Here is a 27,674-nt window from a genome sequence, read left to right as displayed (position 1 = left end):
TCCTCAGATCCTCAAAAAGTTATACAGCTGCACCATCGAGAGCATCCTGACTGGTTGCATCACCGCCTGGTATGGCAACTGCTCGGCCTCCGACCGCAAGGCACTACAGAGGGTAGTGCGTATGGCCCAGTACATCACTTGGGCCAAGTTTCCTGCCATCCAGGACCTCTATACCAGGCGGTGTCAGAGGAAGGCCCTCAAAATTGTCAAAGACTCCAGCCACCCTAGTCATAGACTGTTCTCTCTGCTACCGCACGGCATGCGGTACCGAAGCGCCAAGTCTAGGTCCAAAAGGCTTCTCAACAGCTTCTACCCCCAAGCCATAAGACTCCTGAACAGCTAATCATGGCTACCCGGACAATTTGCACTGCCCCCCCCCACCCCCACCCCATCCCCCTTTTTTACTCTGCTGCTACTCTGTTTAATATTTATGCATAGTCACTTTAACTCTACCCACATGTACATATTACCTCAATTACCTCGACTAGCCGGTGCCCCCACACATTGACTCTGCACCGGTAGCCCCCTGTATATAACCTCCCTACTGTCATTTTATTTTACTGCTGCTCTTTAGTTATTTGCTTTTATTTGTTTTGCTTAACACTTTTAAAAAATGTTTTTACTTTGCATTGTTGGTTAAGGGTTTGTAAGTAAGCATTTCACTGTAATGTCTACACCTGTTGTATTCGGCGCATGTGGCAAATACAATTTGATTTGATTTGATTTGAAAATCATGTATAGTAAAAATAATATAATAATTGGTCATTTAGCAGACGCTCTTATCCAGAGCGACTTACAGGAGCAATTAGGGTTAAGTGCCTTGCTCAAGGGCACATCGACAGATTTTTGACCTAGTCGGCTCGGGGATTAGAACCAGCGACCTTTCGGTTACTGGCACAACGCTCTTAACCACTAAGCTACCTGCCGCCCTATAGTAACCCTAGGTGTAAAATAGTAAATAATGGCTACTTCTCAGAAAGTTTCAAACTGTCAAGAGGAATAAAACAAGGTTGTCCACTATCGGCATCTCTATTTATTATGGCCATCGAAATGTTGATAAAAAAATAAATAATAATAATAATAAATAAAATGGTATCATAGGTAGGACTGGTGAGTTATGTCGCACATGCAGCTAACAAAAATATATGGAAATGTCTGCTCTACCCAAAATTACAACCAACTAATTGCAGCATTACAGCAAAAATGGAAAAGGAAAGTGGAAGGGGGGAAAAGGAAGAAACTTGTCTGTCGGCCTTGCATTAAAGAATATAATTGGTTAAAGAAAATTGTGATAAATAAAAAAGGATACCAGTTTCATATAAGGACCAAAAAATTGACAGACGTGCCATATAGATTGCAAAATAGTTGGGAAGAGATTTTTGACGTACCGATTCCATTGCACATGGTTTATGAACTGATACGCAAAACGACGCCGGATTCAAAACTTAGAATTTCTCAATTTAAATTACTATACAAAATTCTTGCAACCAATATAATGTTATTTATATGGGGGATACAACCTTCCCAGCTCTGCAGATTTTGTTGCGAAGAGACAGAATCATTAGATCATTTGTTTTGGTACTGTCTATATGTACAGTTGAAGTCGGAAGTTTACATACACTTAGGTTGGAGTCATTAAAACTCATTTTTCAACCACACAATTTCTTGTTAACAAACTATAGTTTTGGCAAGTCGGTTAAGACATCTACTTTGTGCATGACACAAGTGATTTTTTCAACAATTGTTTACAGACAGATTATTTCACTTATAATTCACTGTATCACAATTCCAGTAGGTCAGAAGTTTACATACACTAAGTTGACTGTGCCTTTAAACAGCTTGGAAAATTCCAGAAAATTATGGTAGGGCTTTAGAAGCTTCTGATAGGCTAATTGACATCATTTGAGTCAATTGGAGGTGTACCTGTGGATGTATTTCAAGGCCTACCTTCAAACTCAGTGCCTCTTTGCTTGACATGTGAAAATCAAAAGAAATCAGCCAAGACCTCAGACATTTTTTTGTAGACCTCCACAAGTCTGGTTCATCCTTGGGAGCAATTTCCAAATGCCTGAAGGTACCACGTTCATCTGTACAAACAATAGTACGCAAGTATACCACCATGGGACCACGCAGACGTCATACCGCTCAGGAAGGAGACGCGTTCTGTCTCCTAGAGATGAAAGTACTTTGGTGCGAAAAGTGCAAATCAATCCCAGAACAACAGCAAAGGACCTTGAGAAGATGCTGGAGGAAACAGGTACAAAAGTATCTATGTCTACAGTAAAACAAGTCCTATATCGACATAACCTGAAAGGCTGCTCAGCAAGGAAGAAGCCACTGCTCTGAAACCGCCATAAAAAAGCCAGACTACGGTTTGCAACTGCACATGGGGACAAAGATCGTACTTTTTGAGAAATGTCCTCTGGTCTAATGAAACAAAAATATAACTGTTTAGCCATAATGGCCATCGTTATGTTTGGAGGAAAAAGGGGAAGGCTTGCAAGCCGAAAAACACCATCCCAACCGTGAAGCACGGGGGTGGCAGCATCATGCTGTGGTTTGCTGCAGGAGGGACTTGTGCACCTCAAAAAATAGATGGCATCAGGAGGAAGGAAGATTATGTGGATATATTGAAGCAACATCTCAAGACATCAATCTGGAAGTTAAAGCTTGGTCGCAAATGGGTCTTCCAAATGGACAATGGCCACAAGCATACTTCCAAAGTTGTGGCAAAATGGCTCAAGGACAACAAAGTCAAGGTATTGGAGGGGCCATCACAAAGCCCTGACCTCAATCCTATAGAAAATGTGTGGGCAGAACTGAAAAAGCGTGTGAGAGCAAGGAGGCCTACAAACCTGACTCAGTTACACCAGCTCTGTCAGGAGGAATGGGCCAAAATTCACCCAACTTATTGTGGGAAGCTTGTGGAAGGCTACCCGAAATGTTTGACCCAAGTTAAACAATTTAAAGGCAAAGCTACCAAATACTAATTGAGTGTATGTAAACTTCTGACCGACTGGGAATGTGATGAAATAAATAAAAGCTGAAATACATAATTCTCTCTACTATTATTCTGACATTTCACATTCTTAAAATAAAGTGGTGATCCTAACTGACCTAAGACAGGGAATTTTTACTAGGATTAAATGTCAGGAATTGTGAAAAACTGAGTTTAAATGTATTTGGCTAAGGTGTATGTAAACTTCTGACTTCAACTGTAGCTTGTTTTTGGTCACAGGTCCAGGAATGGCTAAAGAATTGCAATATTTACCTGGAGCTAACCCTGCAGATAGCACTACTGGGTGATCTGAAAAGTCATAGTCAATCGATCAATAATGTAATAATACTTTTAGCAAAAATGTTTATTTTCAATTTACAATCTGTAGAAACAATGAGAATGGTTCAGAACTTTTGTGAAACATCACAGAACAATTGAAAAATATATGGCAAATAGAAATCCAATATGGATGGTGTTAAGAGATAGATGGGAGGGGTTGAATGGAGCTGAAGGTTGGGACTAATAACAACTAATAACATACTGTGTTCGTAAAATGTATATAGGTTATAGGTTAAGAACTTTTGTGAAAGAGCACAGTTTGAAAGATATGGCAAATAGAAATCAAACCGGATGGACATCAGAAATAGATAGGAGAGGTTGAGGGTAGAGGAAGGACAGGAGTAAAAACAAACAAAATAGAACTATTGTAAAATAGACTGTGTCCATATAATAATATGCCATTTAGCAGACGCTTTTATCCAAAGCGACTTACAGTCATGTGTGCATACATTTTTACGTATGGGTGGTCCCGGGGATCGAACCCACTACCCTGGCGTTACAAGCGCCATGCTCTACCAATTGAGCTACAGAGGCCTTAGCGTTGTTGTTCACTAGTTTACTCCAATTAGGGGAGAGGTGGTAGGGTTATAAAGTAATAAAGGAATTTTTTTGTAATTTTTTTTAAAGATATGTACACTACCTGTCAAAAGTTTTAGAACACCTACTCATTCAAGGGTTTTTCTTTATTTTTACTATTTTCTACATTGTAGAATAATAGTGAAGACATCAAAACTATGAAATAACACATATGGAATCATGTAGTAACCAAAAAAGTGTTAAACAAATCAAAACATATTTTATATTTGAGATTCTTCAAATAGCCACCCTTTGCCTTGATGACAGCTTTTCACACTCTTGGCATTCTCTCAACCAGCTTCACCTGGAATGCTTTTCCAACAGTCTTGGAGGAGTTCCCACATATGTTGAGCACTTGTTGGCTGCTTTTCCTTCACTCTGCGGTCCGACTCATCCCAAACCATCTCAATTTGGTTGAGGTCGGGGGATTGTGGAGGCCAGATAATCTGATGCAGCACTCCATCACTCTCCTTCTTGGTCAAATTGCCCTTACACAGCCTGGAGGTGTGTTTTGGGTCATTGACCTGTTGAAAAACAAATGATTGTCCCACTAAGCCCAAACCAGAAGGGATGGCGTATCGCTGCAGAATGCTGTGGTAGCCATGCTGGTTAAGTGTGCCTTTTAATTCTAAATAAATCACAGACAGTGTCACCAGCAAAGCACCCCCACACCATCACACCTCCTCCTCCATGCTTCACGGTGGGAACTACACATGCAGAGATCATCTGTTCACCCACACTGCGTCTCACAAAGACACGGCGGTTGGAACCAAAAATCTCAAATTTGGACTCCAGACCAAAGGACACATTTCCACCTGTCTAATGTCCATTGCTCGTGTTTCTTGGCCCAAGCAAGTCTCTTCTTATTATTGGTGTCCTTTAGTAGTGGTTTCTTTGCAGCAATTCGACCATGAAGGCCTGATTCACACAGTCTTCTCTGAACAGTTGATGTTGAGATGTGTCTGTTACTTGAAGTCTGTGAAGCATTTATTTGGGCTGCAATTTTTGAGGCTGGTAACTCTAATGAACTTATCCTCTGCAGCAGAGGGAACTCTGGGTCTTCCATTTCTATGGCGGTCCTCATGAGAGCCAGTTTCATCATAGCACTTGATGGTTTTTGTGACTGCTTTCAAAGTCCTTTAAATGTTCCGTATTGACTGACCTTCATGTCTTAAAGTAATGATGGACTGTCGTTTCTCTTTGATTATTTGAGCTGTTCTTGCCATAATATGAACTTGGTCTTTTACCAACTGATTGGCTCAAACGCATTAAGAAGGAAAGAAATTCCACAAATTAACTTTTAACAAGGCACACCTGTTAATTGAAATGCATTCCAGGTGACTACCTCATGAAGCTGGTTGAGTGTGCAAAGCTGTTAAAAAATAGTAAAAATAAAGAATAACCCTTTAATGAGCAGGTGTGTCCAAACCTTTGACTGGTACTGTATATGTATATATATATATACAGTACCAGTCATATATTTGGACACACCTACTCATTCCTCCAAGACTGTTGGAAAAGCATACCAGGTGAAGCTGGTTGAAAGAATGCCAAGAGTGTGCAAAACTGTCATCAAGGCAAAGGGTGGCTACTTTGAAGAATCTCAAATATATAATATATTTTGATTTGTTTAACACTTTTTTGGTTACTACATGATTCCATATGTGTTATTTCATAGTTGTGTTGTCTTCACTATTATTCTACAATGTAGAAAATAGTAAAAATAAAGAAAAACCCTTGAATGAGTAGGTGTTCTAAAACTTTTGACTGGTAGTGTATATCAATTTATGAGGCAAATGACTCTGATAAAAGACTTCAGACAAGATGTCTGCATGACACAGATAAGGACCAACCTCTGTTTTCAGTCCCAGTTTCCTCCTATGATTTCAGGAACACTTTACAGTACTGTCAATATCTATCTGGGATATATGGTTCCGGGTTCGTGGAATATTTTCAGTGTTGGTACAGTACGTGCCTTTCCATAATCATAGTCTGTGTCCCAAATGGCATCCTATTTGGGACACAACCACTACATCAATGGGAGAAACCATTAACAAGGATCCCCTATGCATCTCCTATAACTAATCCTCTTAACACAGGGATTAGTCTGACCTCAGCTTCATGTTAATGTAAAGGAAACCTCAAAGCTGTGTTAGTGGCACCTGTTTCCCTTTCATCTTTTGACTGTGGCCCGCTTGGCTGGAAGCTGGATTACAGGAACATTTAAATCCCTTTGAGGTTTCGGGGTCTTTAATTGGGAAAGGGTTTTCCTACTTTTCTCTCCCTCGTTCTTCCTACTGCTCCTTCTCATTTATCCTGTTGGGCTGCTGGTGTGTTTGTGTGTGTGTGTTTGTGTCAGAGGAGAAAGGCCTCCTTCTTTGGACAACCTCCACACCTGGTTTCTCTCCCCTCCTCCTTTTTCTCCTGCCCTCGCTGGCTGACTCAGTGGTGAGACCATGCTCAAAGCGTACACTACATGCTGCTGCACACACCCACACTGAGAGAGGAGGTCACAGCAGGCTGTCATTACTCCTGGCCAACCCTGCCATTGACCCTGACCTCCAGGCTCAGACATCCAGGCCCACCACTCCTCTGCCTGGCTGTGTGAGGGGCCAGGAACCAGGAGCCAGGGCCACCCCTGCTCTGCTTCCGTACTGGGGGAGACTTGGGACAGACAGACACACACCACCCTGACCCTGGGAGGGAACACAACACTCCCACCCATCAGAGTGTAAATCAGGATGGGTTAAATGTTTGATGTCTCAATGTAAATATGTCTTCTTTCAGGCCTACCCTGCTCACAGCGGAGTGCTATGCCTTGGCTTGGACAAGGGCCCCATTGAAGGCTTCCCAAGAGAAGGGTATTTACAGTGTTGGAGGTTTAAGGTGAGCAGGGAGAGGACATGTGGAGGTGGGTTGGATGTGAATGAGAGGGATTCACTAGCCTGTTTGCCAACACACATTGGAGCAGAAATGTCCTCCTGCTGAGGTCTATTGAATCTCCTGTTTCTGGACTGGGGAGAGTGACTCTGACTGCTTATTGGATGGTCCACTGAGTTGGATCTGTATTCCCCAAACAGGCCCTACAGGACTGTATGATGATACAGTGTATCTTCATGTTGTATGTGTAGGTATGTGTCTCATTTTCAAACCATTGGTGTAGGTGGGCATGTTAGAACAGACATCTGGCTTTGTTCAGACAGACATCAGTGCTCCCCTGTGTGTGTTTAGTTAACCAACACACCAGCCCACTATATCTAGTCTGTTCCTGACTGTCTGTTCCTGACTGACTAGCGTGTGCGTGTGCGTCTGCGTGTGCATGTGTGTGTGCGTGTAGCTGTCTGTCAAGGACTACCTTGCAGACTACATGATGACGGACATATTATCCAGGCAGCCGTGTCCGTCTCCTCAGCTTAGTGTAAAGTCCTGACTGGCTGTTGTTTACATCCACACCCTCTCTCTCCACCCCCCCTCTCTCCACACCATTAGCACTTTCGTGGGTCTGTTCAGGTAGTAAATATATTATAGATGGATGGTGGAATGATAGAGAGATGGATAGATAGATTGGTAGGTAGCAGATGGATAAAGGTAGGACTTGTAATTAGACCATTCCAGTACAGGTGCACATGTATGTGTTTTTCCGCTGCACTCTGCTCTGTCATTTCAGCAACATGTTGTAAGTGAGTTATGATGCCCTCTGGGAAAGATAAAAATACAAGAGAGAAAGGAGTACAATTCTCACAGCCTTCCCTTCTAATGTTGTTTGTCATTTTGTGGTTTCGAAGACATCTTGAACTTTGAAGTTTGCATGACAAAGACTTAAATGTGGGGCCAGGGTACCCCGCTGTGTCAAGGTAGTAAGCCTAACATGTATAATTCTCATGGGAATGTATAGTAGCTGATTCAACCCTGACCTCCTCCGTTGTACGGGTCTTCCCTCTCACCTCTAAACTGGGAGTCAAAAACAGTGCGTCTCTCAGCAATGAGTGGGTTAGGGTGGAGTCCAGTTCACACACACACACACACACTATGATGCACCCCCCCACTCAGTTGGCAAGGAGCAGAGCCACCCTCAGCAGTTTACAAAGCAGTGGTGATGGCGGCGACTTGCTCTTCGACTTTACCTCAACGCTCCTATTCATTAAGCTTTGGAAAATGACAGAGTGCTCGTGTTGCTGCTGTGAAAGGAATAAACAAGAGGCAAAACAGGAGCCTTGTTAAAGACTCAGACAGCCATTTTGTACCGGTGTTATGCTGTGTTTAACTTTTTCTCTCTTCCTCCTTTGAGAGGTGCACTCTATATCAAATAGGTAAACGCAAGGCAGACAATTCAAATGACTGTTCAATGGCCTTGTGTCATTATGAAAGGTTTACACTTCTGGAGTCAAGTACTGAGTCAGAGATGTAGGCGCTCTGGTGTTTGTTTTTCTGTCTCGCTCCAATTGTTTTCCTATTACTTAGTCGAAAAGTTCTTCATCACAGTAAATGCATATTTACAGGTGAGACGCTAGTCACCTAATAATATATGTCTTTGGATCTCCTCCACTAACGAGGCCTGGTGGAGGTTTATGTATCGTAGTGTAAACTCTGCATTTGATCTCCGTGTTAATTAGCTCTCCTTCCTCCCTGAGTCCACGTCAGCCCTGTGAAGTCTTAACTATGGCATTGACAGTAGATGCTGGCACTAGATGACACACACAATGCACGCATACACACACACACACACACACACACTACCCCCACCTACCTCCATACTTCCCGCCTTCTCTGGAATCCTTCCACTTCCCAGCCCCTCAGCCCTCAGCATCTAACAGTTACTGTCACAGCACTGCAGGAGAGATGTGTCCGATATGCTGGAGGCAGGCCAAGTGAGGCTACAGCCAAGCCATGCCAGACCAGACCAGGCCGGCTTTCCTGGCTGGCTGTAGTGTCTCACAGGCCTTCAGGGGAGTTGGCAGAAGCCAGGGCATCAAGGGGTGTGTGTGGTGTGTGGTGTGTGGTGACACCATCAGAGATCTTGTGTGTCTGCTCTGTATATAAACCCTAGATTGCTGATGCTATGTATTGGCCATTGAGAGGCTTTGAAGCCACCGGTCGTCCAAATTGGCACTCCCCAATAGGAGCAGTCCTCCATTGTAATTAATGTAATTCTACATTATTTCAATTAAATGTTTCAAGGACAGAATTACATTATTTTTGTTGTTGTAGTGGGGACAGTAACATTACTAATGGCAAAAAATGTATTTTTATGTTTATCTCACATAATATCATTTAAAAGTATGAAGACATTAATAAATGCATTTCTATAGCTTCCAAAATATTTTTTTTACAGTGGTTGGGGAGTGCCAAAATGGAGGCATTGTGGCGTCAACACAGCGCCCCCTATCAGTAATCTAGTGTATATATAAATCATTGGCTCAGCCCCCAGGGACACTGCAAATGCAACCTGCCAGGACACACTCACAATGAGTAAAGGACCCCACTCCGCTGTGTGGCAATCTCCTCTTCCATCCCTCTCTTCCTTCTCTACATTTCACTCTTTCTCTTCTTCTGCCAGAAGTTTTCCCTTCTCAGTGACTTACACACCAGAGGCAACTACTTTGGAATCCAACTCCAAGTGAAGTGAAAACTTGTTAAAGGGGAAAAAGATTGTGTTCAAACTATGCCTTGATGGAAAACTATGATTTGTCACTCAATCGGTGGATTTCATAAACTCTATTGAACAGATCAATGATCAGATCTTTGTCAATCATAAAAATGTTCTTCTAATCTAATGGTGTTCGATTTGATGCATGGTTTTACCGTGTAATCACAAGTAAGTGGGTTTTAGTTTGGACTTGAAGTTCCTCACCAGACAGTGATTGATAAGGAATGGCCAGTGGTGATTTGTTAGATCCATCCGGATCCTGATGGTCTTACTTTAATTGTGTTCAATTTGGGCTGAGGGCGTGTCTCAAACGGATATGTCCCAATTGGCACCCAATGCCCTATATAGTGCACTACTGTAGCAGTGCACTACATAAGCAGCCGAAATTGTCGCAACCCCTATTACTAGCCTGTTCAACCTCTCTTTCGTAACGTCTGAGATCCCCAGAGATTGGAAAGCTGCCGCGGTCATTCCCCTCTTCAAAGGGGGTGACACTCTAGATCCAAACTGTTACAGACCTATATCCATCCTGCCCTGCCTTTCAAAAGTTTTTGAAAGCCAAGTTAACAAACAGATCACCAACCATTTCGAATTCCACCGTACCTTCTCTGCTATGCAATCCGGTTTCCGAGCTGGTCATGGGTGCACCTCAGCCACGCTCAAGGTCCTAAACGATATTATAACCACGATCGATAATAGACAGTACTGTGCAGCCATCTTCATATCAATGATGTCGCTCTTGCTGCTGGTGACTCTCAGATCCACCTCTACGCAGACGACACCATTTTGTATACATCTGGCCCTTCATTGGACACTGTGTTAACAAACCTCCAAACGAGCTTCAATGCCATACAACACTCCTTCCGTAGCCTCCAACTGCTCTTAAACACAAGTAATACTAAATGCATGCTCTTCAATCGAACGATGCTGGCACCCGCCCACCCGACTAGAATCACTACTCTCGGCGGGTCTGACCTAGAGTATGTGGACAACTACAAATACCTAGGTGTCTGGTTAGACTGTAAACTCATTAAGCATCTTCAATCCAAAGTTAAATCTAGAATCAGCTTCCTATTTCGCAACAAAGCCTCCTTCACTCATGCTGCCAAACATGCCCTCGTTAAACTGACTATCCTACCGATCCTTGACTTCGGCAATGTAATTTACAAAATAGCCTCCAACACTCTACTCAGCAAATTGGATGTAGTCCATCACAGTGCCATCTGTTTTGTGACCTGTACGCTCTTGTTGGCTGGTCCTCACTACATATTCGTCGCCAAACCGACTGGCTACAGGTCATCTATAAATCACTGCTAGGCAAATCCCCGCCTTATCTTAGCTCATTGGTCACCATAGCAACACCCACCCGTAGTATGCGCTCCAGCAGGTATATCTCACTGGTCATCCCCAAAGCCAACACCTCCTTTGGCCGCCATTCCTTCCAGTTCTCTGCTGCCAAAAATCTCTGAAGCTGGAGACTCTTATCTCCCTCACTAACTTTAAGCATCAGTTGTCAGAGCACCTTACCGATCACTGCACCTGTACACAGCCCATCTGAAATTAGCCCACCCAACTACCTCATCCCCATATTGTTATTTATTTTGCTCATTTGCACCCCAGGATCTCTATTTGCACATCATCTCTTGCACATCTATCATTCCAGTGTTAATACTAAATTGTAATTATTTTACACTATGGCCTATTTATTGCCTTACCTCCATAACTTGTTACTTTTGCACACACTGTATATATATTTTCTGTTGTATTTTTGACTTTATGTTTTGTTTACCCCATATGTAACTCTGTGTTGTTGTTTTTTATCGCACTGCTTTGCTTTATCTTGGCCAGGTCACAGTTGTAAATGAGAACTTGTTCTCAACTGGCTTACCTGGTTAAATAAAGGTGAAATAAAATAAAATAAAATAAAAAAGGAACATGGTACCATTTGGGACACAACCTGACTGTTTTCCCTCTAAGTGATTTATTCTAGGTCATTAATTGCAGCCATGTCTACTGGGGAAAGAGAGTGGAGCACTGAGCACGTCCTCCCTCACCATTGAGCCCTTGTCTCTCTCTGACGGTAATTACTTATTGGATTGGCACTTTATTCAGTGGCTTCAATTCAATTTCATCATTTAAGTGTTTCACTTAGTTTATAAGGCTCAGTCAGTACTCCAGACAGGCAGCATAAACAGAGGAGAATAACTGCTTTTGGAGGAGTAGTGCCTCTTTTTTATAAAGTAAGTAAAATGGGGTTAGTCATTGATTACAATAAGTGGCAGCGTTGAGGAGGCCTGCATCCCAAATGACCCCCTATTCCCTATATAGTGCACTATATAATGGACCCTATGGGCCCTGGCCAAAAGCAGTGCAGTGTATAGAGAATAGGAGGCCATTCGAAGACCCATAGGAGAGCTGTGAGGTGACAGTTAGTGGGATTTTGATTTGGTCTGTGTTTGATCGTCTGTGATCTTTGATCTCGTCTGTTGACAGACAGACAGTGGGAGGATGTGAACCTTGATTGAGTCGTAGAGTGTGTGTGTGTATGTGCGTGCGTGTGTGTGTGTAATGTGCCACTAAGGCATTGCTGATGAAATCTCTGTGTTAATATTATATTACGTTCCCCTCTGTGTTCTCTGTTTAAAGATCCACAGGGAACAGAGAGGACAAGGCAAGTCAGAGAAAAGCTAATAAAGTTAGCTCCAACTATGACATATTGTTCGAGGTTTAATACTGCAGCCATTATTGATGTTTTAAAGCCCGAGACAATTGGACACACGCATGAACGGAGACACGTGCACGAACAGAGACACACATGCGCACACACACACACACATACACACACACACACACACACACACACACACACACACACACACACTAACAGACTTTTCAGGCTCTTTGTCTCTATATTTCCCCCTTAGGATATTCTCTCTTTGAACCCAAATTAATGGCCTCCTTTAGTATGTCACATATAATTTGAACCTGTCTCTCGGCTCATCTATTCAATGTTAATTGCTAAGTGCTTTAATTTCAAGAGACGTTAAGTAAACGGCATGTATGACTCAATCATTCCACGAAATGGTTTGAAGAATTTCTGATTCAATCATTCCACGAAATGGTTTGAAGAATTGGGTGCCGTCCCTCTTTTAAAGTCTGGAAGGATAAGTCTGATTCTCTGTCTGTATGCCTCCTCCTCCTTCTCTGACTCGCTTTGCCCCCCCCCCCCCCCTCCATCTCACGGTATGTCTGTCTTTCTGTCGCTCTCTCTTCTCTCTCTCTCTCTATTCTCCTCTTCCTCTCTCTTTGGAGGATTTTGGTCCATTCCCCTGATGTCTCTCTGTCCTTCTCTTATCCACTTCTCTCTCTTTCTTTCACTGGCCTGCGCTGTTTGAGCCACACAAGTCCTCCCTCACTATCTCCCAGTGGAGTTTACCCAAAGTCCTTTGTTTTTATTCAACAGAGTCAGACAGTCCTTCAGTTCTGAGCCTGGGCCCAGTCCACCTGAAAACCAGACACAGCCAGGGAATATGAATCACCTTGCAGCCTTTAATATTACATTACTCTGCCTCACCTCTCCCCACTTTCCCTCCTTTTCTGGCTGTCAGCTGCAAAATCAAATGAGTCTCTAAGACAACTGAGTGGTATGACTGAGTGGCAGAGGGACTACTACTGCGAAACAGGTAGGCCTAAGACCGTATTCATAGGAGTGCTGATCTAGGATCAGGTCCCCCCCTGTCAATATAATGATATTCATTATGATCTAAAAGGCATAGCTGATCCTAGATCAGCACTCCTAATCTGAAACACTTGATGAATATGGTGGGTTCTGAGCACATCAGACATCCGATAGGTTGGCGGTCAATGTGTGGCTTGGCTTGGATTTAGCTCCAACACGTTGATAGTCAGAGGTCAAGTCAGACCAGACAAAACCACCTTGTGCTGAGTTAATCCCTAGTGGGACTGAAAATGTGGCCAGGACAGAGCCAAGTGGACCCGAAATGGCCTCTGGCCTTTGATCCAAAATGGATGCTATGGCAGGTGTTGGTCAGGTCAGCGCCATGTTTTGGGCATGAAGAGAACAGTTTATTTCCAAAACGCTATATATACATTTTCAGAAATGTTGGTAAATTAGCTTTTATTGTTTAAATAACTTTTGAAAAAACACAAATGTGAAAAATTGGTAGATATATCATTTTGGAAATAAACTCTTAATTTTGTCTCTGGCCTGTGTAGCAGATCTCATCTAAAGTAAACTGTCGCTCATGGAGTGACAAGCTAGCCTCTTGGTCTGTCGGTTAGCACAGCTAGGCATGGAGGGAAAGCTTGTCTTAGGTCTGCTCTGCATATTCATTGCAAGTTCTCTGACAGCACACTTGGCTTCCCCTATGAGATGTGTACTGAATCCCCCTGTTGTAAGGTGCTGTTAGCCACACTCCTCTCCTCTCCACCCACTCTCTTTCCCAGGCGCTGGGGCCTTATTACACTCTCTGTCATGGGTCGTAATTACTGATGCTCCCTCTCCATTCCAGCTACGGCTGGTTCCAGGCCAGCGGTGAGGGGAAGGCAGGTAGAACAGAACAGGGCTGAGTGGAGCGGTGCCTGGTTCCTCCCTCCAGGTGGTCTCTCCTGGCCCAGCTATTCCAGTGTTCCCTCTCCGCACCGCCTCCTGCCTCCTCATCCCCCAGGCAGGCTTTTGTTCTGGGCCTTGACTGCTGACTGGAGGAGCTCCATGGGGGAAGAATGGCAAACATGAAACATTCTGATGATATGCCTGGGCCGCAGCATATTAGACATGTTTCTGTATCATTCAGAGCTGTGGGCCTGATTCAGGTCTGTGGGAATCCTGGAGGAATGGATAGAGAAATGTTGGCATTTGGTATTTGGAGCCCTTTGTGATGTGGTGATTTGAAGGAGTCAGGCGCAGGAGGGTAAATCACAGAATAACAGGATTTATTCCGGAATACAGAGTTACGCAATAAAGTGTCAAAACAGTCCAGTGCGCAAAACAGGCGCACTGAAACCAAGAAGGCACACGGGGAAAATAACCCGGTGATACAAAATACAAGGAGCTCCACCGAGCTTCACTAATCTCACAATATACAATCACACATAAAGACAAGGGGGCAGAGGGAACACTTATACAGGTACTGATGAGGGGATATGAACCAGGTGTGGTCCTCTGTAGCTCAGCTGGTAGAGCACGGCGCTTGTAACGCCAAGGTAGTGGGTTCGATCCCCGGGACCACCCATACACAAAAAATGTATGCACGCATGACTGTAAGTCGCTTTGGATAAAAGCGTCTGCTAAATGGCATATTAATTAATTTAATAAAAAATATTAATTAATTAATTAATTAATTAATAACCAGGTGTGTGTAATAAACAAGACAAAACAAATGGAATGATGAGATGAGGAGCGGCAGTGGCTAGAAGGCCGGTGACAACGAACGCCGAAGCCTGCCCGAACAAGGAGAGGAGGCAGCCTCGGAGGAAGTGGTGACACCCTTGTTGTTAGGGGGTTTCAGTTTGTTTATCAGAGAGGAGATGGTAAAAGGGAGATAGACAGATAGAACACATCATAATGGAGATTGAATAACTACAGTACATAACATAGTGTCAGTGTGGGTGATTTGACCTGTGTCAATGTTACCTTGACTCCAAGTCACTGCATTACATTTTCATTGGGCTTCTTTCAACAGAACACCTGCAGATGATACAGGACCCACTGCTGAAACAACATCATGGATCACCCTGCCTGATAATAGTATTACCTGAGTAATCAGTCACTGCAGTCAGCACATAATAATCACACAGTGATGGCCACAGTCCACCTCCCCTCTGAGCCCACAACAAACTGTAATCAAACCAGCCAGGCTACAGTACTGCAGGCTAGATGCTAGCTAGAGCCCCTCTCCTCTCCATCCATTTTGTAACATTTTAAACCTGTTGTTATAATTTAAGTGGCTGTGATGATGCAGAAAGGAGACATTGGAATTCATATTAATTTGTTTATCTGGAGGCAGTTGGGTATTGGCTGGCTGGTGTTCGAGCCGTGTGTGTGTGTGTGTGTCCTTGCAGTCTCCAGTCTTCAGCAGCCCAGAAACACACACTTGAGTGGAGGTGGAGAGACAGAAACACACTCTGCACTGGGGGAGGATTTACTTAGTCAGTCTGAACACGCCTCCCTCTGTATCCACAAGCTCAAACTTGTTGTCCACGCTCCCTCACTCACTCCTTCACTAGTGGCTGCGGTTACACAAGTGCCTGTGCAGTTTATAATGAGCTACTGTCTTTTACTGCTGTGAGCTCAAGAGAGAGAGACAGAGAAAGGGAGAGAGAGAGAGAGAGAGAGAGATTGAGAAAAGCGATTGAGAAAAGAGAGACATAGAGAGCATAGCTCCATAGTCCTGTCAAGGTGTGACCGTTGGTTTCAGTGAGGTTGTTAACCTGCTGTCAAGAGCTTTGATGAAGGGCCAGAACAATGTTCCTCTGCCAACACAGGCGACTGTCTGAGATATAGGACTTCGATTTACAGGGACAGACCACTGAGAGGGAGAATAGCAGGACGGGGTAATGTATGAATTCCCTCGTCAACGTGATACCATGATTTCAGGTTGTGGAAGCTGGTTCATATGAGGCTAGCTAAGACGCTGGCTGCGTCCCAATTCAAATGCATTATGTAGGGAATAGGGTGCCATTTGGGACGTAGATGCTGTCTAGCTTTGTCAGGTGACCTTTTAAAGCAGTGGCTCTCCATGTTTTAATTGCTTTATTGAGCGTGGCCCCTGGCCCTCCGCTGCTGTGGTAATCTGCAACACCAGGGTTGTGGGTTTGATTCCCACGGGGGGCCAGTATGAAGAAAAAAAAATGTATGCACTCACTAACTGTAAGTCGCTCTGGATAAGAGCATCTGCTAAAATGACTAAAATCTAAAAAATCTAAACTCAGCTCATCACTTCATCCTGAGCTCCCAGACCAGACCAGACCTAGCCTCCTGGACCAGACCAGACCAGACCTAGCCTCCTGGACCAGACCAGACCAGACCTCCTGGACCAAACAAGACCAGACCTAGCCTCCTGGACCAGACCAGACCAGACCTAGCCTCCTGGACCAGACCAGACCAGACCTAGCCTCCTGGACCAGATCAGACCAGATCTCCTAGACCAGACCAGACCAGACCTAGCCTCCTGGACCAGATCTTGCTGCTGTGATGGCACACTGGTATTTCACCCAGTAGATAAGGGAGTTTATCAAAATTGGGTTTGTTTTCAAATTCTTTGTGGATCTGTGTAATCTGAGGGAAATATGTGTCTCTAATATGGTCATACATTTGGCAGGAGGTTAGGAAGTGCAGCTCAGTTTCCACCTCATTTTGTGGGCAGTGTGCACATAGCTTGTCTTCTCTTGAGAGCCAGGTCTGCCTATGGCTGCACATAGTCAAAGCTTTCCTTAAGTTTGGGTCAGTCACAGTGGTGAGGTATTCTGCCACTGTGTACTCTCTGTTTAGGGCCAATTAGCATTCTAGTTTGCTCAGTTTTTTTGTTAATTCTTTCCAATGTGTCAAGTAATTCTCTTTTTGTTTTCTCATGATTTGGTTGGGTCTAAATGTGTTGTTGTCCTGGGGCTCTGTGGGGTCTGTTTGTGTTTGTGAACAGAGCCCCAGGACCAGCTTGCTTAGGGGACTCTTCTTCAAGTTAATCTCTCTGTAGGTGATGGCTTTGTTATGGAAGGTTTGGGAATCGCTTCCTTTTAAGTGGATATAGAATTTAAAGGCTCTTTTCTGGATTTTGATAATTAGTGGGTATCGGCCTAATTCTGCTCTGCATGCATTATTTTGTGTTTTTTGTTGGACACAGAGGATATATTTGCAGAATTCTGCATGCAGTCTCAATTGGGTTTTTGTCCCATTTTATGAATTTTTGGTTGGTAAGCGGACCCCATACCTCACAACCATAAAGGGCAATGGGTTCTATAACTGAATCAAGTATTTTTAGCCAGATCCTAATTGGTATGTCGAATTTTATGTTCCTTTTGATGGCATAGAAGGCCCTTCTTGCCTTGTCTCTCAGATCGTTCACAGCTTTGTGGAAGTTACCTGTGGTGAGAGTGTCTCGATGGTGGTGTAGCTGAAGCTGGGTCTAGTCAGGCTATAGATGGTGGTGTAGCTGAGGCTGAGTCTAGTCAGGTTATGCTAGTGGATGAGGAGAGTATAGTGGGGAAGGGTAAGAGACTAGGGGTGGTGGAGGAGGGTATCATGCAGAAGAGGAAAAAGGGGGAGAAGAAAGGAGGTGGGAGGGGAGAGGCTGGTGTGCTCAAATGAACCAAGGAACCTTTCCTGGTGCTGAGGGGGAGGCCCCGACTAGAGAGAAAGGGCAGGTGGTCAGGATTGGACATGGAGATGAGGAGGATGAAGGTGAGTCTGAGGAAGATGACGATGAGGAGGATTTCTTTTCAGACTCCTCCTCAATAGGTCCAGAGCTGACAGCCAGTCAGGCAGAGGGGTCAAAGTACACGGTGAGGGAACTGTCAAGGTTCCTGAATGAGTCTAAGGTGAAAAAAGTTCATCTTGAGGCTTTTCTTTGTGATCTGGGAAAGTTTGTAAGATCAGTACAATATGCTATGAAAAATGAGGGGCATGGTGTCCTCTCACCCTGGAAATGGTTTAGGTTGAGGAAATGGGTCACAACCGTGTGTAAAGGTCTACCCTCAGACGGTGTTTAGATTAATAGTTTCTTTCTGGCACTGGGGCTTTTTGAGCTTTGCTATTGGTCTCTTTCTTTGCTGGCATTTCTCCCACTTCTTATGGAGACTCTTTTGGTAGGCTCACTTAATATTAATGGCGCCAGAGATGCGGGAAAGAGGAGTGTGTTGGGTGAATATGTAAAACAAAGAAAAGTACAGGTGTTGTTTCTGCAGGAGACGCATAGTGATGTGGTGAATGAAGTCGATTGGGGGCTCTAGAGGAAAGGGGTAAGTGTGCTGAGCCATGGGACAAATGTTAGTGCAGGGGTGGCAGTCGTTTTTGTACCGGGTCTGTCTGTAAAAATTTGCTCCTCAAAAGAGGTGTGTAGGGGTAGACTGCTTGTAGTAAAAGCATAAATTAACAACAGGGGTTTTGTCTTTATAAATGTGTATGCACCTAACACAGGGAGAGAGAGGGGGCTTCTATTTGGGTGTCTTAGACAGGAACTCTCACAGGTAGCGCCTGAGGAGACGCTGGTGGTCGGCGGGGACTGGAACTGTACAATGGATTTTACGAAATACAGAAATGTGGAGGAGCCTCATTCAGGCTCAGTGGGGGTGTTAAGGGACATCATTAATCAGTTTGACCTAGTGGATGTTTGGAGAACTAGACATCCCAACACAAGACAGTATACGTGGGTGAAGGTCTTTGGGGCTAGGGTGAGTGCAGTCCTGCTTGATCGATTTTACATGTCCAGGAATCACAGCATTAGGCTGTTGGGCGCTACCATTCTCCCAGTGTTTTTTTTTTTGATCATCACATAACCATGGATCGGCTGTCTATTTCACCAGGGCCTCGGCAGGCATCCTTTTGGAAGTTCAATGTAAAGCTCTGACAAGATGCCACTTTCTGCTCAGGTTTCCAGACTTTTTGGGAAAGGTGGGGGCAGCGAAGAGAGGAGTATGAGTATCTGAGTCAATGGTGGGATGTGGGAAAAGTCCAAATTCTGCTTTTCCGTCAACAGTATACAGCTCTCTCATCCTTAGAGGCTAGGAGAGTATTGGGGAATTCGAGCGTAGTATTAGTGAGATGGAGGTAGAGCTGGTGGGGCAAGGCAATATAGGCCTCCAGGCTAATTTAGCTGAACTACGTAGGGACCTGGGCAGTTTTTTCCAGGTTAAAGCAAAGGGAGCACTTGTAAGAGCTAGGTTCTCCATGCTGAAGGAGATGGATGCTTCCAGCTCCTTCTTCTTTGGTTTGGAAAGACAGAGCAGTGAAGCCAAGGGTATGCATTGTCTACGGCTTTCGGATGGGTGGGTGACCTCTGTGGTGGGGAGATGCGGGAGCGGACTGTGGAGTTTTATACTGAGTTGTATAGGGCAGAACTGTGTGATCCTATGTGTGCTCAGGTTTTGTTTATAGAACTCCCTAAGCTCTCTCTGGCACAGAGTGATGAAATGGACATTCCCCTGTTGTCCCATGAACTGGCAGAGGCCGTAACCCAGATGTCCCCCGGCCGTGCACCGGGAATTGATGGACTAGCAGTGGAGTTTTATAAAAAATTCTGGGGAATAATTGGACTGGACTTCTTTTGCCTGTTGCGTGAGTGCGTCGGGGTAGGAGAGTTGCCGATGAGCTGCCGTCGGGCGGCTCTGACTCTCCTGCCCAAAAAAGAGGACTTAAGAACTGGAGGCCTGTGGCATTGCTCTGTGCGGACTACAATATACAGTGAGGGAGAAAAGTATTTGATCCCCTGCTGATTTTGTATGTTTGCCCACTGACAAAGACATGATCAGTCTATAATTTTAATGGTAGGTTTATTTGAACAGTGAGAGAAAGAATAACAACAAAAAAATCCAGAAAAACTCATGTCAAAAATGTTATAAATTGATTTGCATTTTAATGAGGGAAATAAGTATTTGACCCCTCTGCAAAACATGACTTAGTACTTGGTGGCAAAACCCTTGTTGGCAATCACAGAGGTCAGACATTTCTTGTAGTTGGCCACCAGGTTTGTATACATCTCTGGAGGGATTTTGTTCCACTCCTCTTTGCAGATCTTCTCCAAGTCATTAAGGTTTCTAGGCTGACGTTTGGCAACTCGAACCTTCAGCTCCCTCCACAGATTTTCTATGGGATTAAGGTCTGGAGACTGGCTAGGCAACTCCAGGACCTTAATGTGCTTCTTCTTGAGCCACTCCTTTGTTGCCTTGGCCGTGTGTTTTGGGTCATTGTCATGCTGGAATACCCATCCATGACCCATTTTCAATGCCCTGGCTGAGGGAAGGAGGTTCTCACCCAAGATTTGACGGTACATGGCCCCGTCCATCGTCCCTTTGATGCGGTGAAGTTGTTCTGTCCCCTTAGCAGAAAAACACCCCCAAAGCATAATGTTTCCACCTCCATGTTTGAAGGTGGGGATGGTGTTCTTGGGGTCATAGGCAGCATTCCTCCTCCTCCAAACACGGCAAGTTGAGTTGATGCCAAAGAGCTCCATTTTGGTCTCATCTGACCACAACACTTTCACCCAGTTCTCCTCTGAATCATTCAGATGTTCATTGGCAAACTTCAGACGGCCCTGCATATGTGCTTTCTTGAGCAGGGGGACCTTGCGGGCGCTGCAGGATTTCAGTCCTTCAGGGTGTAGTTCTGGGCTGATTCCTCACCGTTCTCATGATCATTGCTATTCCACGAGGTGAGATCTTGCATGGAGCCCCAGGCAGAGGGAGATTGACAGTTATTTTGTGTTTCTTCCATTTGCGAATAATCGCACCAACTGTTGTCACCTTCTCACCAGCTGCTTGGCGATGGTCTTGTAGCCCATTCCAGCCTTGTGTAGGTCTACAATCTTGTCCCTGACATCCTTGGAGAGCTCTTTGGTCTTGGCCATGGTGGAGAGTTTGGAATCTGATTGATTGATTGCTTCTGTGGACAGGTGTCTTTTATACAGGTAACAAACTGAGATTAGGAGCACTCCCTTTAAGAGTGTGCTCCTAATCTCAGCTCGTTACCTGTAGAAAAGACACCTGGGAGCCAGAAATCTTTCTGATTGAGAGGGGGTCAAATACTTATTTCCCTCATTAAAATGCAAATCAATTTATAAAATTTTTGACATGCGTGTTTCTGGATTTTTTTGTTGTTATTCTGTCTCTCACTGTTCAAATAAACCTACCATTAAAATTATAGACTGATCATTTCTTTGTCAGTGGGCAAACGTACAAAATCAGCAGGGGATCAAATACTTTTTTCCCTCACTGTATTTGCCAAGGTCCTCGCTAACAGACTGAAGTCCCATCTGGACCCTATAGTACACAAGGACCAGACATATTGCGTACCGGGATGCTCAATCACGGACAAGTTGTTCTTAATCAGGGACATGTTGGACTTGTCGAGAGGTTCTATTGTGAACTCTGGACTGGTCTCTTTAGATCAAGAGAAGGCTTTTGATAGAGTGGACCATGAGTATCTGTTTAATGTGATGTCTGTGTTTGGGGAAAGGTTTTTGGCCTGTGTGAAGATGTTGTATGCTGGGGCATCATGTATGGTCAAGGTGGAAGGGGAATTCAGTAGGCCAGTCTGGGTGAGGCGGGGCATTAGACAAGGATGTCCTCTATCGGGGCAGTTACAGTGGGGAAAAAAAGTATTTAGTCAGCCACCAATTGTGCAAGTTCTCCCACTTAAAAAGATGAGAGAGGCCTGTAATTTTCATCATAGGTACACGTCCACTATGACAGACAAAATGAGCAAAAAACATCCAGAAAATCACATTGTAGGATTTTTTATGAATTTATTTGCAAATTATGGTGGAAAATAAGTATTTGGTCAATAACAAAAGTTTCTCAATACTTTGTTATATACCCTTTGTTGGCAATGACACAGGTCAAACGTTTTCTGTAAGTCTTCACAAGGTTTTCACACACTATTGCTGGTATTTTGGCCCATTCCTCCATGCAGATCTCCTCTAGAGCAGTGATGTTTTGGGGCTGTCGCTGGGCAACACGGACTTTCAACTCCCTCCAAAGATTTTCTATGGGGTTGAGATCTGGAGACTGGCTAGGCCACTCCAGGACCTTGAAATGCTTCTTACCACTCCTTCGTTGCCCGGGCGGTGTGTTTGGGATCATTGTCATGCTGAAAGACCCAGCCACGTTTCATCTTCAATGCCCTTGCTGATGGAAGGAGGTTTTCACTCAAAATGTGTGTTTTGTGTGCACCAGGTTAATGCTTTTACATTTAAGTCATTTAGCAGACGCTCTTATACATTATTTTTAATTTTTTCATACTGGCCCCCCGTGGGAATCAAACCCACAACCCTGGCGTTGCAAACACCATGCTCTACCAACTGAGCTACACCCCTGCCGCACATTCCCTCCCCTACCCTGGACGAATTGTGCGCCGCCCCATGGGTCTCCCGGTCGCGGCCGGCTACAACAGAGCCTGGATTCGAACCAGGATCTCTAGTGGCACAGCTAGCACTGCGATGCAGTGCATTAGACCACTGCGCCACTCGGGGGTCCATTCTTTGTTGGAATGTCTGTGTGAGAGGTTGGGGGTGGAGTTTACTGTCAGGATGTTTATAATGGGGTACAGGTATTCAAATAAGGAAAAGGCTAAATGTGTGTTGTTGAATTTTCTGTTTGCTCAGGCAAAGTTGGCTATTTGGCTAACAAAGAGGAACAGGGTCAAAGGTGGGGGGATACTTTACTATTATTTAATGGGATGGTCTCTGCGTGCCTTAGGGTGGAATTTGAGTTCTATAAAATGATAAAAAGTGTGGAGTTGTTTCAAAAGATATGGTGTGTTGGGGGGGGGCTGTCTGTATAGCTGGGGAAGATGGTCTGGATATGTTTTTTTATTTTTATTTTTATGGGGGGTGAGGTTTTAATGAAATGAGAATGTGTCATTAAAGAAAGACAAAATGTCAAATGTCTCTCTCTCGCTCGCTCTCTTTTCCCCTCTCTCTCTCTCTCTCTCTCAATTCAATTTAATCTCTCAATTCAATCTCTCTCTCTCTCTCATACTCTCTCTGTATATATCTCCCTCTCTTTTTCTCTCTCTCCCTATCTGCTCTTCAGCTCTCTCTCTCCTTCCCTCTTTCCCCCCACCCACCCTCCCTCTCTCTCTCTCTCTCTCTCTCTCTCCCCACGCTGACTGACCTCCAGGCAGGTCTTCAGGGAGAACTCTGGAAGCACTCTTAAACCCTGTGCCTAGCTGGCTCAGCCCAGACAGGCTAACTGCAGCTCTGCTCTGTCTCTGTCTCTGTACTACTCTAATCTTAATGAAGTTCTTCACTAACTGCCACTCCTTTACTCCTCTATCAGTTTGGGAGGCTGTGTGTGTACCGGTGCTGTTGGATGGTGCCCTGAGGAGCTATGAGGAAGCAAAATGGAATGCATGTAGATTGATAATGCCCTGAGTCAGTCGGACTGACTGAGAAGTGGTATAGGCCCACCGGTAGTTTCCTCAGACTTTCATATCCATTAACTAGGAATTAGGATTTCTTCTTCATGAAGACCACAAGTTACATTTGTCTTTGAGTCCCAGACAGTTTAAAAGACCCTCCATGATGAGGTTAATAAAGGAAAACCCAACCTACAACATATAAGATTGTTCATCATCCAGTTGTGCTAATTTCCAACCACCAAAGAAGCATTTAATTCACATCGCCTTAATTCCCTATTGCCCCCCATTGAGTCTAGTGCATCGCTGCTGCACCTTGAGACAGTGTGTCAGCATTGTTATCTGTGGTACCAGTGGCACCAGGCTCCCTACAGGGGTCAGTCACACCAGGCTCCCTACAGGGGTCAGTGGTACCAGGCTCCCTACAAGGATCAGTCACACCAGGCTCCCTACAGGAGTCAGTGGCAACAGGCTCCCTACAGGGGACAGTCACACCAGGCTCCCTACAAGGATCAGTCACACCAGGCTCCCTACAGGGGTCAGTGGCAACAGGCTCCCTACAGGGGACAGTCACACCAGGCTCCCTACAGTAGACAGTTACACCAGGCTCCCTACAGGGGACAGTCACACCAGGCTCCCTACAGGGGACAGTCACACCAGGCTCCCTACAGGGGACAGTCACACCAGGCTCCCTACAGGGGACAGTCACACCAGGCTCCCTACAGGGGACAGTCACACCAGGCTCCCTACAGGGGACAGTTACACCAGTCTCCTTACAGGGGACAGTCACACCAGGCTCCCTACAGGGGACAGTCACACCAGGCTCCCTACAGGGCACAGTCACACCAGGCTCCCTACAGTGGACAGTTACACCAGGCTCCCTACAGGGGACAGTCATACCAGGCTCCCTACAGGGGTCAGTGGTACCAGGCTCCCTACAGGGGACAGTCACACCAGGCTCCCTACAGGGGACAGTGGCAGCAGGCTCCCTACAGGGGACAGTCACACCAGGCTCCCTACAGGTGCTGATTCGTACCCAGCTCCACGAGGGGGCTAAAGGTGGTTTAGGCCACTCAGTTTTAGTTTTATGAGGTGAATCAGCAGACTTCTCTTTTCAGTTTTCCTACATGTTGGTGTTTGGGCATTCTAGTCATTCTAGTAAAATATCAATTTGTTTATAGACATGCTGTGTTTGTCTCAGTCTGTCTCTATATGTGCCTTTGTATTGATGAGGATTCTCTGCCCTCTTGATTTGGTGGAAGAGAGACAGAGCAGTAGCCCACGTTGACACAGGAGAATGTGGCTGCTTGCTTTGTGCAGCCATAACATTCCTGCCACTGTCTGTCTGTAGTGGTGCTGCCTACAACCAAATTCAGGGTCTGTCTCCATAGCAAATCCTTCGGACATCCCTATTTGAATTGGTCCACCTGTTTTTGTATTTGCTCCCTAATAATGGTATTACAACTAATTCCTCAGAACTAGCAGAGAAGGAGGCACCAATCTACAGTTTATCTCTAATCGGCATGGCTGAACCAAACTGTATGTGCCTGCTTAGTGGCATACAACATAGCAGAGGAAAAGGATACATGTCTAGAGTCTAGGTTCTACACAGTAAAGCAGAGCTTTAGCCAACTGCCAGGGCTGTACAGGCAGACTTTTCTCTCACCTACTTTTCTTTTCAAGTGAGAAAAGCGGAGGAAACAAGAAAAATATCCTGTTAATTGACACTGCGGGAGGGACAAGATTTCTGAGCCTCACACAGAGGTTTCCGTAGAAACTGTAGAAGGCTATTTTGTTCCAATTTGCTCTGTGGTGTTAAGATCAGAAGCCTAAAGGCCAAATGGTAACTGGACAGTATATTATCCTGCAAGTTTGATTAAACCAGCTGGAGGGTATATACTGTATCTTTGGCAGATTTATATTAAGTCTATAAATTAACCTACAATGTGCCTAAATTTCAACCTACAGTATTTGGTTTACTTGAGAAAACTATAATGAACTTGTTTGAGATTTATTTGGGGTTGGGGAGCCATCTTTTCCCTTCACCCACCCCACCCCACCCCAAACCATGAAACCTAAGAAGCTCCAGTTTAAATGCCATTCCAGGTCTGCCCTCTCGCCTCCATTGAAAAGTTGGCGGTTTGTTTACGAGAGTGTGTGCGGTTCTTTGTGGCACTCCACACTACTTATGGGAAGGAGGCAAACGACTAGTGTGAATTGAAAGACTCACCCCTCCCCCTTCTCTTTCACTCCTCTCTCTCTCCATGAAATAGGTTTCTAAAGGATAGAACAGCCCTCTCAGCCCATTCCTGTAGCCGCAGAACCATGTGCCAGTGATGACTAGCTGGTGAGTACTGTGCTTCGTTCTCTTCCGCTACAGTTTGATCAAGTTCAAAACTTTATCCTCCATTTTTGGGTTAAAATGGAAATATGTCTTTGGGATGGTGCATGCGCATTACCGATAGGATGCATGGGGAGATAGTAGCTCAGTTTTGTACCGTCAAAACTGTGATTAAATGTAGAAGCCAGACAACATAGTTTAAATTAAGCCTTTAAAATCGATAGATCAATATATCCCCAAGTAACTGGGAGAGAGTGAGCGGTCAGTTATACACAACAGTGAACAAATCTGTGTGTAAAGTGACGCTGAGACTGGAACCCAACAAGCCATGACTTCCCTTAGAGGAGAAGACTAAGAACAACTTGGAAATGCAAATGAGAGCAGCGAACAGTTGAAGGATATCCAGGAAAACATGCTCTCAATGCTCTCAATGCTCACCAAAACAAACAAACTGTTAAGATCTGTTGTTAAAAAAATAGATTTGTGTCAGATATGTTTATACAGGGTTGGCGCGTGGACGAACAAGACAACAAAATTGGCCTTCTGGAAACAAAGGTGCAAACTTTAGAAGATTAACTGGATCAGCTAGAAAACAGATTGAGACTAAATAATATAAGAATATTGTCTCTACCGGAAGACGAGGAAAAAGGGGACCTTTCCATCTACGTGATCAAACTGATATCGGAGGAGCTTGGCATGGATGTATCACCAGAGGATCTGGAGCGATGCCATTGGATTGGCGTGAAGAAGAAGAACGCTAAATACCCTAGCATGGTAATCTTTAAGCTGTGGAACTATCAGACCAAAGTCAACATTCTGAGGGCACAGGGGGGAAAGGAGATCAAGGTCCAGGGCCAGTCCATTCGATTCGTCCAGGACCTGTCTGCTAGACTGAGGAAAAAACACCAGCAATTCATTCCGATCAGACAGTCACTGGAGTAAAAAGGAATCAAGTTTCAACTCCGATTCCCAGCAGTACTGTGGGTATGGAAGGGAACACAGAGAATGGAGTTCACAAGAGCTGATGAAGCGCTGAATAGGCTGCAGGAAACCATTCCAGTTGAAAGAGAGCCCAGTGCCCTGAGGAGAGGCAGAAGTGGAAAAACACACTAGGCTACAAACAGTGATGCCCAAGACCAGCTTATCATAAATTGAGACAATATTCCCCGCAATACAATATAAACTCTATTGTCCCCAAGTAACTGTTCTTCTCTAGGAAGTAACGATAGAATTAGCCTATGCCAATGAGATACATGGACACTGAAACAATAATATAAAAGAGGCAATCTGGCATGTAAGTCAATAATTGTCAATAATTGTTATATGGATGTGTGTGTGTGGGCCAGAGGGTGTGAGTGGGTGAATGTGTGGGTATATGTCTGTGCATATGAATGGGAGAGTGAAGGAGGGCGGGAGAGAATGGGTGTGCGGAGGCACAGGGTATATGTTGTGTGTGAATGAAGGAGAATGGATGTGTAAGTAGATGTATAGAGGGGTGTAAATGTGTTTGAGAAGAAGGGAGGGGGGTAAAGACAGAGGTTGGGATAAACTTGGCCTGGGTGGGTAAGAGAGAGTAAGGAAGGGAGGTGGTGGGTTGGTAAGGGTGGGTAAGGATGTGAGGGTGGGACAAGCTTGGCTTGGGGGGGCAAGGGGGAGTAAAGATGGGAGGTGGGGATAAGCTTGGCTT

General features: G+C 44.7%; 1 protein-coding gene across 4 annotated transcripts in view; it reads left to right on the top strand.

The window, feature by feature from the left end:
• The window catches only part of LOC121555194 (semaphorin-5B), a 300,942-nt gene that overhangs the window by 34,135 nt on the left and 239,133 nt on the right, over positions 1–27,674 (top strand). For all 4 annotated transcript variants that reach the window (XM_041869034.2, XM_041869033.2, XM_041869032.2 and 1 more), the window contains exon 2: positions 25,920–25,993. The gene's annotated coding sequence lies outside the window, so the exon portion shown is untranslated. The remainder of the gene's footprint in view (positions 1–25,919; positions 25,994–27,674) is intronic.

The sequence above is a fragment of the Coregonus clupeaformis genome, chromosome 40, assembly GCF_020615455.1.
Source record: "Coregonus clupeaformis isolate EN_2021a chromosome 40, ASM2061545v1, whole genome shotgun sequence".
In the NCBI taxonomy this organism is placed as follows: Eukaryota; Metazoa; Chordata; class Actinopteri; order Salmoniformes; family Salmonidae; genus Coregonus; species Coregonus clupeaformis.
Note: the sequence above shows the minus strand (reverse complement) of the source record. Positions and strands in the feature narration are given on the sequence as shown.